This window comes from Uranotaenia lowii, chromosome 2 (assembly GCF_029784155.1).
Source record: "Uranotaenia lowii strain MFRU-FL chromosome 2, ASM2978415v1, whole genome shotgun sequence".
Lineage (NCBI taxonomy): Eukaryota > Metazoa > Arthropoda > Insecta > Diptera > Culicidae > Uranotaenia > Uranotaenia lowii.
This window is the reverse complement of record NC_073692.1, coordinates 301976573-301987949: the sequence shown is the minus strand read 5'-3', so window position 1 is coordinate 301987949 and position 11377 is coordinate 301976573. Positions and strand designations below refer to the sequence as shown.

The 11377-nt window shown below is 36.8% G+C and overlaps 1 protein-coding gene across 1 annotated transcript in view; it reads left to right on the top strand.

The window, feature by feature from the left end:
- Positions 1-9404: 9404 nt before the first annotated feature.
- The window catches only part of LOC129748081 (uncharacterized), a 205799-nt gene continuing 203826 nt past the window's right edge, over positions 9405-11377 (top strand). The window contains exon 1 of the mRNA XM_055742555.1: positions 9405-9668. The gene's annotated coding sequence lies outside the window, so the exon portion shown is untranslated. The remainder of the gene's footprint in view (positions 9669-11377) is intronic.

The window sequence follows — 11377 nt, the reverse complement described above, 5'->3', positions numbered from 1 at the left end:
TTTGGACTGGAGTAGTCGCCGTTTACAAAGATGGAAGTTTTCTTGAGAATCCAATCTATATGCCTAAGTTACACTAAACATGGCACATTGAATAACAACAATTTCATGCCTGTTAATGAAAAGAATTAAACAACAAAAAAATATTAACCCTTCGTTTCCTTAAGTAACAATCAATGTCTCATAATTGAATAATGATTAGAAAACGAATTAGAAAAAATAGCTTATCCTTGATTTTATTTTTCTGGAAAAAATAAAATAACCTAAACGGATTAAGCTCGTGTTTACAATCACTACACTATACCACACAAATCATTCCATCAATAAAAACTTGTTTACCGAATAGAACCGTAATTGATCTCCGACACATCTGCCCAGTAAGGTCAAGACGAGCTAGAAAGTTTCTTTTTGAATGCGAAGCATTTCGAAAAAATTGTAGGTAGGTACTTGATGAGTCATGGATGGCAGCATCGATTAATATGCACAGGATGCACAACATCGCCACCGTTCAACTTTTAAGAGCGCATTTTTCTTTTGCATCAAACCAATCGGGATCAAAAATCGATTCCAACTAAACTCATCCCACTCCCAGCAAAAAAAAAGCACCTGCTTTTTTCCATTTTTTTTTTCTCCAAACGAATAAACTGGACTAGCCTGAGTGGGGAAATGAATAATGGAACATCAATTTCTATCAGCTCGAGCTTGAATGAGGTTGGATTGGAGGAGGAAAACTAGCTTCGGTTTTTTTTCCTTCTTCGCTTGTTTCCCCATTGAAAGAAAATAAAGCAGCAGAAATCGTGCAGCCGGTAGACAAGAGTTGAAAATTGATGAAAGACGCATTTCTTTCGTAGCCAAGATCGACGGGCGCTTACGATTGATTGGCAGGTTCGAAGATGATTGCCGTTCAAAAAACGATTGGTGGTTCCCAAGAGCTCGTGGCATTGATAGATTTATTCATCTCTATAGGAGGAAACGCAAGGGTATTCAAAGAGAGAAAAATATATACTGTTTATCAATTTATGTTTTGCCGTAGATTCCGGTTTGAACCTCTCTGAGCAGAAACATCTATTCACATCAAAAGATATGTATATCAATGCGAGCGCAGTGATGTTTTTAAAACTCCCACGAGGACTTTGTGCGTGTTGAATGTATGTAGCACAATATATTTTAGATACATGCAGCACTTATTTCAACAGAAACTGCAGGAAAGCTTCCAGTCTCCAACCGATGCACATATCGACTGCAGCCATCTTTTGTTATTCTAAATGCAATCAGTCTCAATCATAGTGATGTTCTTTGATGCATTTTGTATCGAGTTGCTTGAGCTGTTGATGCTAGCAGGTCGTTCGTTCTATATTTTGAAAAAAAAACTAGAACGAGCGATACAAATCAAGTATGTTTTTCCGTTTTCAGTTCGAAGCCATTGATGGCATGGCTTTCAAAAAGTTCTTGTATCAGGATAAGTTGTGTTGCGCTTTTGAAATCCGTTCAGGTTATTTTATTTTATTACTCGACCAATGAAATCTTTCGAAATACATAAAATTGCTTTATGAAATCTGTTTTGGATGTTTAAAATGGAGTACTTCCATGTTAATAAAATGACCGAAAAACTTCCTTGAAATTAAAGTGTCCATTTCCGGATAGTTTCACGTTCCCGGGAATCGAGAAATTTGATGATCTATTACTCGTGAATTTCCGGGTTCGGGATTTTTTCTCAGTTACTCGTTTTTGGAATATAAGCCTACTGTTTAGTGTGGGTTGATTTTTTTTGACAATTATCTTACAGAAAACTTTTAATTTTATACTTTGATGTCTCAAAAAATCAATTTTCTTCTAAGACTGAATTATTTTTGTGCGTAAATAAAGGATATTATTGTTGTAATAATGTGATCATTAAAATTTTTTATCCAAACTGTTCCAGGGCAACAAACAATAATATACATTAAATTGCAAACAGTTTTATGAACAGCTTTATGATTCATCAGTATCCTTATTCGAGTATTCTTCTTATTTTTTCAAATTTATACTTTTTGCATAGATCAAGATAAATTTAAAAAAATGCTCAGTTATTGGAAGAGTTAGCCATATACATAAACAATGATACGGTCAAAATTTGGTCAAGGGAAAACGCGTGTAAATCGGTGAAATCGTTTATTTAAAAATTCATATTAAATTTCTTTTTCAAGTTTAATTAGTATAAAATTCAGGAAAAATATTCAGTTAGGCTTCCGCTTTTCCAAATCCGAATTGCCGGGCTTTACGCTTAACCCTTGCCATCAGATTTTGTACAGCCACCTTGTCCACCTTCTTCGCCGCAGAAAGCCAGTTTGCCTTGCCAGTCCTTAGCAGTTTTATTGGTCTTCTTTAGGTTCCGCCTGACAATAGCCCAGTATTTCTCAATTGGGCGGAGCTCTGGCGTGTTGGGAGGGTTCTTGTCTTTGGGAACCACCTGCACGTTGTTGGTTCCATGGCCTTTTTATCGTAATGGCAAGGTTCCAAATCCGGTCAAAACAGTACGGAACAACCGTGTTTCTTCAGGAAAGCAGCAGACGTTTATTCAAACACTCTTTCACGTAAATTTCTTGGTTGACAGTCCCGAAAGCTATGAAAATGCTGCTTCTCAAGCCACAGGTACAGATGGCTTGCCAAACTAGATATTTCTTCGCGAACTTTGACAGTTTCATGTGCTTGAAAATATCTGCTACCTTTCCCCTTCCATTTTCCGTATTAAACCCCTGTCCCGGAAGCAGCTTGAATTCGGCTTTGACGTAGGTTTCGTCGTCCATTACCACGCAGTCAAACTTCGTCAGCATCGTCGTGTACAGGCTCCGGGATCGCGCTTTGGCCGTCGTATTTTGTTTATCATCGCGATTTGTAGTCACTACCTTCTTGTAAGTTGATAGTCCGGCTCGTTTTTTTGGCTCGATGCACGGTTGTAGACGATACACCCAGCTTATTTGCGGCATCTTGGCGAGAGAGGTTAGGGTTTCGCTTGAAACTACTGGCAACTCTCTTTGTCGTCTCAGCGGCTTCCGGTTTTCGATTTCCCTCCGATCCAGACTTCCTGGTTTTCGACAAACGTTCCCCAAACACTTCAATTACATTTGTAACGGTTGATTTGGCAACTCTAGCGATTTTGCCAGCTTTGCGTGCGAGCAGCTCGGATTTTCGCGAAGCGCGATCAAAATTTTGATACGCTGCTCTTCTTACTTGGGCGGCATTTTGACAACTGAAGAGTGAATTCCAAAATCACAGACACACAGACACACACACACACACACACACACACACACACACACACACACACACACACATACACACACACACACACACACACACACACACACACACACACACACACACACACACACACACACACACACACACACACACACACACACACACGCGCACACACACACACACACACACACACACACACACACACACACACACACACACACACACACACACACACACACACACACACACACACACACACACACACACACACACACACACACACACACACACACACACACACACACACACACACACACACACACACACACATACACACATACACACACACACACACATACACACATACACACACACACACACACATACACACACACACACACACACACACACACACACACACACACACACACACACACACACACACACACACACACACACACACACACACACACACACACACACACACTCACACACACACACACACACACACACACACACACACACACACACACACACACACACACACACACACACACACACACACACACACACACACACACACACACACACACACACACACACACACACACACACACACACACACACACATACACACACATACACACACACACACACACACACACACACACACACACACACACACACACACACACACACACACACACACACACACACACACACACACACACACACACACACACACACACACACACACACACCTTCAAAATGAACACACACCTTCAAAATGAAGGGTGTTCAGGTTTTTTAAATGCAAAATTGAAAGAAATTCGTCAAGTTTATATTGACCAAATTTTATTATAAGGGGCTGTCCACATACCACGTGGACAACTTAGGGGGGGAGGGGGGTGTGAAAATGTCCACTCTTGTCCACGGAGAGGGGGGTAGGGGTTTGGATCATGTCCACGTGGACAAATTTACATTCAAAATATTTTCTAAAGGTGAAAAAATATTAAGATGTTTAAATCAAAATCTTAAAATTTCAAAGCTTTCCAGTTTAAGTTTGAACAATACGCAAGTTATAAATATGATAGTTAAGAAATTTTAAATTTATAATATTATTTTATATCGGGTAATGATTAATTCTTTTTTTTTTTAAACCAGCCATTTCAATAACAAAAAGGCAAAAGAGGTGATTTTTATCTGTCAAATTAGATTCAGAAAAAAAACAATTTCAATTCTGTCCACGTGGACATCCGGGGAGGGGGGTGGGGGTTTGCCAAATGTCCACGCTTGTCCACGGAGGTTGGAGAGGGGGTCAAAAATCTCATTTTTCTGTCCACGTGGTATCTGAACGGCCCCTAAGTAATCATTTATGTTGAACTATTGGTTATCAAATTGTGATAACTTGAATCTAAAAATTTACATGTACCGAATTTAAAGACGAGATTTTCATAGGGAGTTGTTTCCTAAAATCTCTTATCTCTTATCTTTATTCGGTGGAAAATCATTTTGTGAAATAACTGATCTATATCCGACAGAAACAATTTGAAGGTAATCTCAGGAGTAATTTTTTTTAAGGTTCATTTTCTTAAAAACCTTTCGAGTCCTAAACAGACCTCGAAAGGTTTTATATTCTACTAGCTGACCCGGTGTGCTTTGCTACACCTTCCAAAATCAAATGATATTTTCAAAAATTATTCAAATTTTTATTGTTTTATTGGCATTATGACATAATTCATAAGCAACCGCTATAAAATGAGAGCTGCAGCTGGAGTTTCGAATTGCAACACAAAGACAACTTAAACTAATATTCTGAATCTTGCTCTATAAATTTGTGTAAAAGATCTGATAATTTTGATCTGTCTGGAGGGTCTCAAATTAATCGTACGCCAACAATTTAACTTATAAAATATGATTGTTTTTGCTTGATATTCTCTGGATTTATGCTAAAAACTGTTAAGAGAGTCTCCCCTCTCCTTCCCTTCACCCCCTGCTGAATGGAGGTCGTGGTCTTTAATAATCATACCCATTTTTTCGTGTCCAAAAATCCTCTTATATCAATTATAACTTAATTGGTTGATAAGTTTTCAAGCTTTAGAACATAATTTAAAAGGAGCCCCCTTCTTTCTTCCCCTCTCTACACTGTAAAGCGTAAGCGTAAGGGTCTATAACATTCGTAGAAACATATCTCGTAACCAAGTACCTTTCCATGCCATATTTATTTCCATTTGTTGGTTTTGTTTGCATAAATTGATAACTTAAGCTAATAAAAGTGAATTGGGCTCAACTCCCTCTTCCCATGTACCTACTCACTGAAAGGAGGATGGTGTGTCAGATATTCATAGAATCATAGCAAAATGATTTTCCATGTTAAGTTTTGTCCATTTCTCGGATTTAATAAAAAAAAAAAGTTAAATGTAAGCCTTCTCTTCCCTTCCTATATTCCCAATTCTATCATCCTACTGCAAGAAAGGAATTGCTTCACAAAGAAAAAGTATTTCTCGTACTTAAATTCTTTTTGATGCCAAATTTAGTTTCATTTGCTCAATTAATTCTCGAATTATGCAAAAAAGTTGCATGGAAGCCCCCCTTATATCTTTCCGCTGAAAAAAAGTTGGGGCTTAAATTTATAAAAGAAACATTTCTCGAATCCAAAAACCCTCACATGTCAAATATGGTTCAATTTTCTCGATCAACTCTCCAGTTATACTGAAAACTGTAATAGAGACCTCTCCTCCCGCTTTACATCCACATCTTTGAAGGAGTGAGGGATTCCAAATATTCATAGAAGCATTTCTCGTACCCAAATTTCGTTCCATGCCAAATTTGGTTCCATTTGCTGTTGTAGTTCTTGAGTTATGCAGTAAAAATTGTATGAAACTCCCATCCTTCTTTCCTTTCTCCCCGCTGGAAGAAGGAAGGGGTCTCAAACAATCATTAGAACATGTCACGTTCCCAAATACCCGCCCATGCCAAATTTGGTTCCATTTGCTTAATTAGTTTTTGAGTTCTGTAAAAATCTATAAAAGAGGCCCCCTTCCCACTTTATATCTCCTTACTGTAAAGAGGGAGGAGTCTCAAATAATCATAGAAATATTTTTCGTATCCAAATACCCTCCCATGCCAAATTTGGTTCCATTTGCTTTAATAGTTTTTGAGTTATGTAAAAAAAATATGAAAGAGGACCCTCCCCCTTTATACTGGAAAGAGGGAGGGGTCTCAAATAATCATTGAAATATTTTTCGTATCCAAATATCTTCCCGTGCCAAATTTGGTTCCAATATCTTGATTAGTTTTCGAGTTATATGAAAAATTGTAAGATAGCCCCCCTCCCCCCTTCCTATCACCCCACTGAGAGGAGAGAGGGGTACCAAATATTCATAGAAATATTCCTCGTTTCCAAATACCTGTCAAGTTTCACGCAAATCGGTTCAGTAGTTTCCGAGTCTATAGGGAACAGACAGACAGACAGACAGACAGACAGACAGACAGACAGACAGACAGAAGTTCATTTTTATATATATAGATTCATATTTTCTGTTTCTCTTTTTTATTTTCAAGAGCGAGTAAAGGCGCTTTATCCTTGGTCGATGACCAGGAATGGTTGTACATTAGACTGAGTCGATCTGGGGTCATTTTTGAATTTCTCAAACCCTGGGGTCTAAAAAGCTTCGTCTTGGCCCGAAACTCATCCATAATTTTTTGCAGAATTTTTAAGTAACGTTCACATGAGTAAATTTGGACTTTTAAGTTTGTATGGGAAAATTGAATATTTTGTACTGAAAAATCAACATCATTTTTGTTTCTTCTGTGGAATCGAGCCAGTTGATGGGTTTTGTGCCAATTTATAAATTCTCGAAAGGAAATTTTCCGCTGAGCAACTTTGTTGAAGACCGTTACTTCATATCTTATTAGTAAAAAAGTTATAAGCTGTTTAATAGGGGTATGTATTTACGCGTTGATAAATTATAAATTCTATTGCCAGTCAAAATAAAGAAAAAGTAAGGAAATATACTGAATATTTATGATCGTAATGGTCGGAATAACAAAATATCACATTTAAAAGTTTACATTAAATTTGAAGGCTCTAAAGGCATCAAATTATTTTATGAGGACGATTTTCGATCACCGCTAATTGTTATTATCGATTTTGGTTGGTATTTTGGTCGATAATAGCACATCAAATTGTGGGAAGTTGTTTTTTTTACAACTTATTCATAGACACCGAAACCTTATTTTAATTATTCTTTTTGTAGCGGCCCACCACATTCCCCCACACCAAAAGGCTCAATTGAGCCCCCTGGCAATGGACGCTACTGTTCTCAGCACGTCTGGCAGCAAATCAAAGAAACACAAAATTTTATTATTTAGTGCGAGAAAATGTATGCTATAATTAAACAAGAATATGATAAGGATCTCAACGGAAGAAAATTTCCTTTAAAGCGATCAATTTTTTTTGAGAGTCTATAACAATCGTAGAAACATTTCTCGTAACCAAGTACCTTTCCATGCCATATTTGTTGGGTTATGCATAAACTTGAAAGGAAGTACCATCCCCCCTTCCGTTCTCCCCATTGCATGGAGGGGTGAAAACTTAATATTCCTAAAAATATTTTTCGTATTCAAATACTTTATGATGCCAAATTTGGTATCATTTGCACGATTTATTCTCAAGTTATGCAAAAAATTTGTATGGAAGCCCCTTTTTCCCCTTTTATATCTTTTTCCGCTAAGAAAAGGTGGAACTTCAATTTATTATAAAAACATTTCTCGTCTCCAAATACCCTCACATGCCAAATATGATTCAATATTCTCGATCAACTCTCCAATTATACTGAAAATTGAAAGGGAGATCTCTCCCCTCGTTTTCATCCACTTCTTTGAAGGAGTGAGGGATACCAAATATTCATAGAAGCATTTCTCGTACCCAAATATCGTTCCACGCCAAATTTGGTTCCATTTGCGGTTGTAGTTCTCGAGTTATGCATTAAAAATTGTATGAAACTCCCCTTCTTCTTTCCTTACTCCCCGCTGGAAGAAGGAAGGGGTCTCAAACAATCATTAGAACATGTCACGATCCCAAATACCCGCCCATGCCAAATTTGGTTCCATTAGCTTAAATAGTTTTTGAGTTATGTAAAAAATTATAAAAGAGGCCCCTCCCCTTAATATCTCCCTACTGGAAAGAGGGAGGGGTCTCAAATAATCATAGAAATATTTTTCGTATCCAAATACCCTTCCATGCTAAATTTGGTTCCATTTGCTTTATTAGTTTTTAAGTTATGTAAAAAATTATGGAAGAGCCCCCCCCCCTTCTACTGGAAAGAGGGAGGGGTCTCGAATAACCATTGAATTATTTTTCGTATCCAAATACCTTTCCATGCCAAATTCGGTTCCAATATCTATTAGTTTTCGAGCTGTATGATAAATTGTAAGGTAGCCCTTCTCCCTCCTTCCTATCACCCCATTGAGAAGAGGGAGGGGTACCTAATATTCATAGAAATATTCCTTGTTCTAAAATACCACCCCATGCCAAATTTGATACCATTTACTTGATGCGTTCTAGATTTATGCGAAAAATTGACTTTTGCTTGGGAGGCCCCTCCCTCCCTTATTGAGAGAGGGAGGGGTCTCAAACCATAATAGGAACCTCCCCCTGCCTCCAATACCCCCACCTGCCAAGTTTCACGCAAATCGGTTCAGTAGTTTGTGAGTCTATAGGGAACAGACAGATAGAAAGACAGACAGACAGAAATTCATTTTTATATATATAGATATCACGTATCTACTTTCGATTCTAAGATTGGAGGAATAATATAAGGTAGGACTTGAACTCGAGTTCTACGGAACGTCATTATTTTTTTTCACAGGAAACCAAAATTTGAAGACAATAGTATTTTTGTGGTCTTATGTAATTTGCACCACAGTACCCTTCTCTCGATCGATGATCGATATTTTGCGAGAACAAAACCATCATCGAATATGAAGCACTCAGTTGCTTCCGATGGCTTCTTTTTGGATCTTTTTTGAGCATTCTTATCAATCAACGCCGATTCAGGTCACACGTTTTGACACATGATCTGTTATAAGCCAGTGGCCACAAAATTCTTCAGCCTAGCTGAGAAGATCGATATGTAAAAGAGAACGAGAACTCGTAGCAAGGTTAGTTTCGATCGGTTCGCCGGGTTGTCACGACGGTCCTTTTTTTTGTACACTTGTGGTTTCGAGTTCACACGTTTTTGTTTTAATTTTTGTTCGGTGATCGCGAGTGTTGTTGTTTGGCTACAATGTTTGTGTGATTTGTGACGATAACGACGATTTAATTTATAACTCAAACAAAAAAGTTGATTAAACGAAGCAATGTTCTGCCGATAGTGATAATTACAATTGCAGGTGTTACTGATAATTGAGCAATACAAATATTGAAGGTAGGTTAAAAAGATTGATTTGAATGCCGCTTTATTTTTACAACTTCACAAAAATTTTTAGATTATATTTAACTGCTAGCCAAGAATTAGTCGCTAGTCTTTTCAGAGCTGCAAAATAATCTTGCAAAAAAAAACCATTAGCCATCCTACAAAATAACGATCAATCATACAGTACTCCGATTCTTATCGTTTCAAAACTGATTTAGTCTATTTCTATGATGTACTGTACTGTCTACGTACTGGCTCAACTAATAAGAAGGGGAGAGTGGGGTATCATGGGCCATGGGGAAAGGTGGGCCACTTTTAATATCTCAGATGTGTGTTGAGATAAAAATCTCAAACCAATTGTCACCGTCGTCGCTTTGCGCGAGCATATATTCCTATATGTTGTTGACTGAAATATGCATCATCTGCTTCTTTTATTTATCAAGCTAAAAAAAGTTAGAAAAATTTACTTACATAATTAAAAAAACACCCGCTTATTTCATCGATGGGGGACCTAAAGTGCATAACAAAAATATGCTCAGACGCTTAGGATCTTAGTTTTGTCATGATCTTTCACGTGAAAAAGGAATTTTTGATGAAACATCAATAAGTCACACAAACGCAACTAATTTGCAAATCATAACTTGTGGGGAATCGTGGGCCACACATCTTGAATCACCTATATTTTTATGTTTTTATACACATTCAGAACTTTAAATACGTTTTCCCTATCTATAAAGTTTTCTTATGCCAAATGAAGAGTTATGAAAAATATTTTGTCCATCCTACAGAAGAAATTATGCCAACACGTTCGCGAGCCAGGTTTTGGAATTTATTCGATCATATACAGCTATCTTTTTTATTTCATCATCTGAAATTGCTTTTAAATAACGAAATGAATTAGGAAATCACAGTTTTGGGTCAACTCATAAACTTTGCATGTTATTTGGTCAATTTGGATTTGGTGGCCCACGATTCCCCACCATTTTTCAAAATCCAAAAAACATTGCTTTTTTTTCAAACAGTCAGAATTTGGGGAAAATAACTTACTAAAAATTAAAAAAAAAACCTTATGATACCTTGAAAATGTAGAAAACCATACCATTTTTAATTTTTATTTTATCTTTTATAATAAAGAAGTAATGGAACAACGAAAAAAGTGGCCCATGATTCCCCACTCTCCCATTCGTATTAGCAGGGCCGTAGTAAGAACCGCCTCAGGAGGGAGTTTGGTGACAAAATTATTCACTATGATATTTTTGCTCGAACAATACATGAATAATACAAAAAAAAAAGATTTTCATTATTCTGTTTTATGCTCTTTAACATAAACAGTTTTTGAATTGAATAGAAACTTTTTAAAATGCATACTTAAATGTTTAAAATGGTAAGATTTATATAACTATTCCTACAGGAACGAAATAGAAAACTTGAAATCTTTAGATTGACTCAAAAATCTGGAAAGTTTAGTTAAACATTATTTTTTTAAAGAAATCCTTCAAAATAAACTTTTAAAAGTAAAAGTTATAAATTAAAATTTACGGCTAACTCATCTTGCTAACTCATTCCAAATTTTAAATTAAAGTTTGAAATTCGGCTTTTGAAAAAAAAACTGTAATAATTACAATGTTGAACAAGACACCTAAAAATTAAATTACCTGCAGTTTGTTTGAAGATTAACACTAGAAAGGCCGGATATACCTATACGGACAGTGACAAATCAA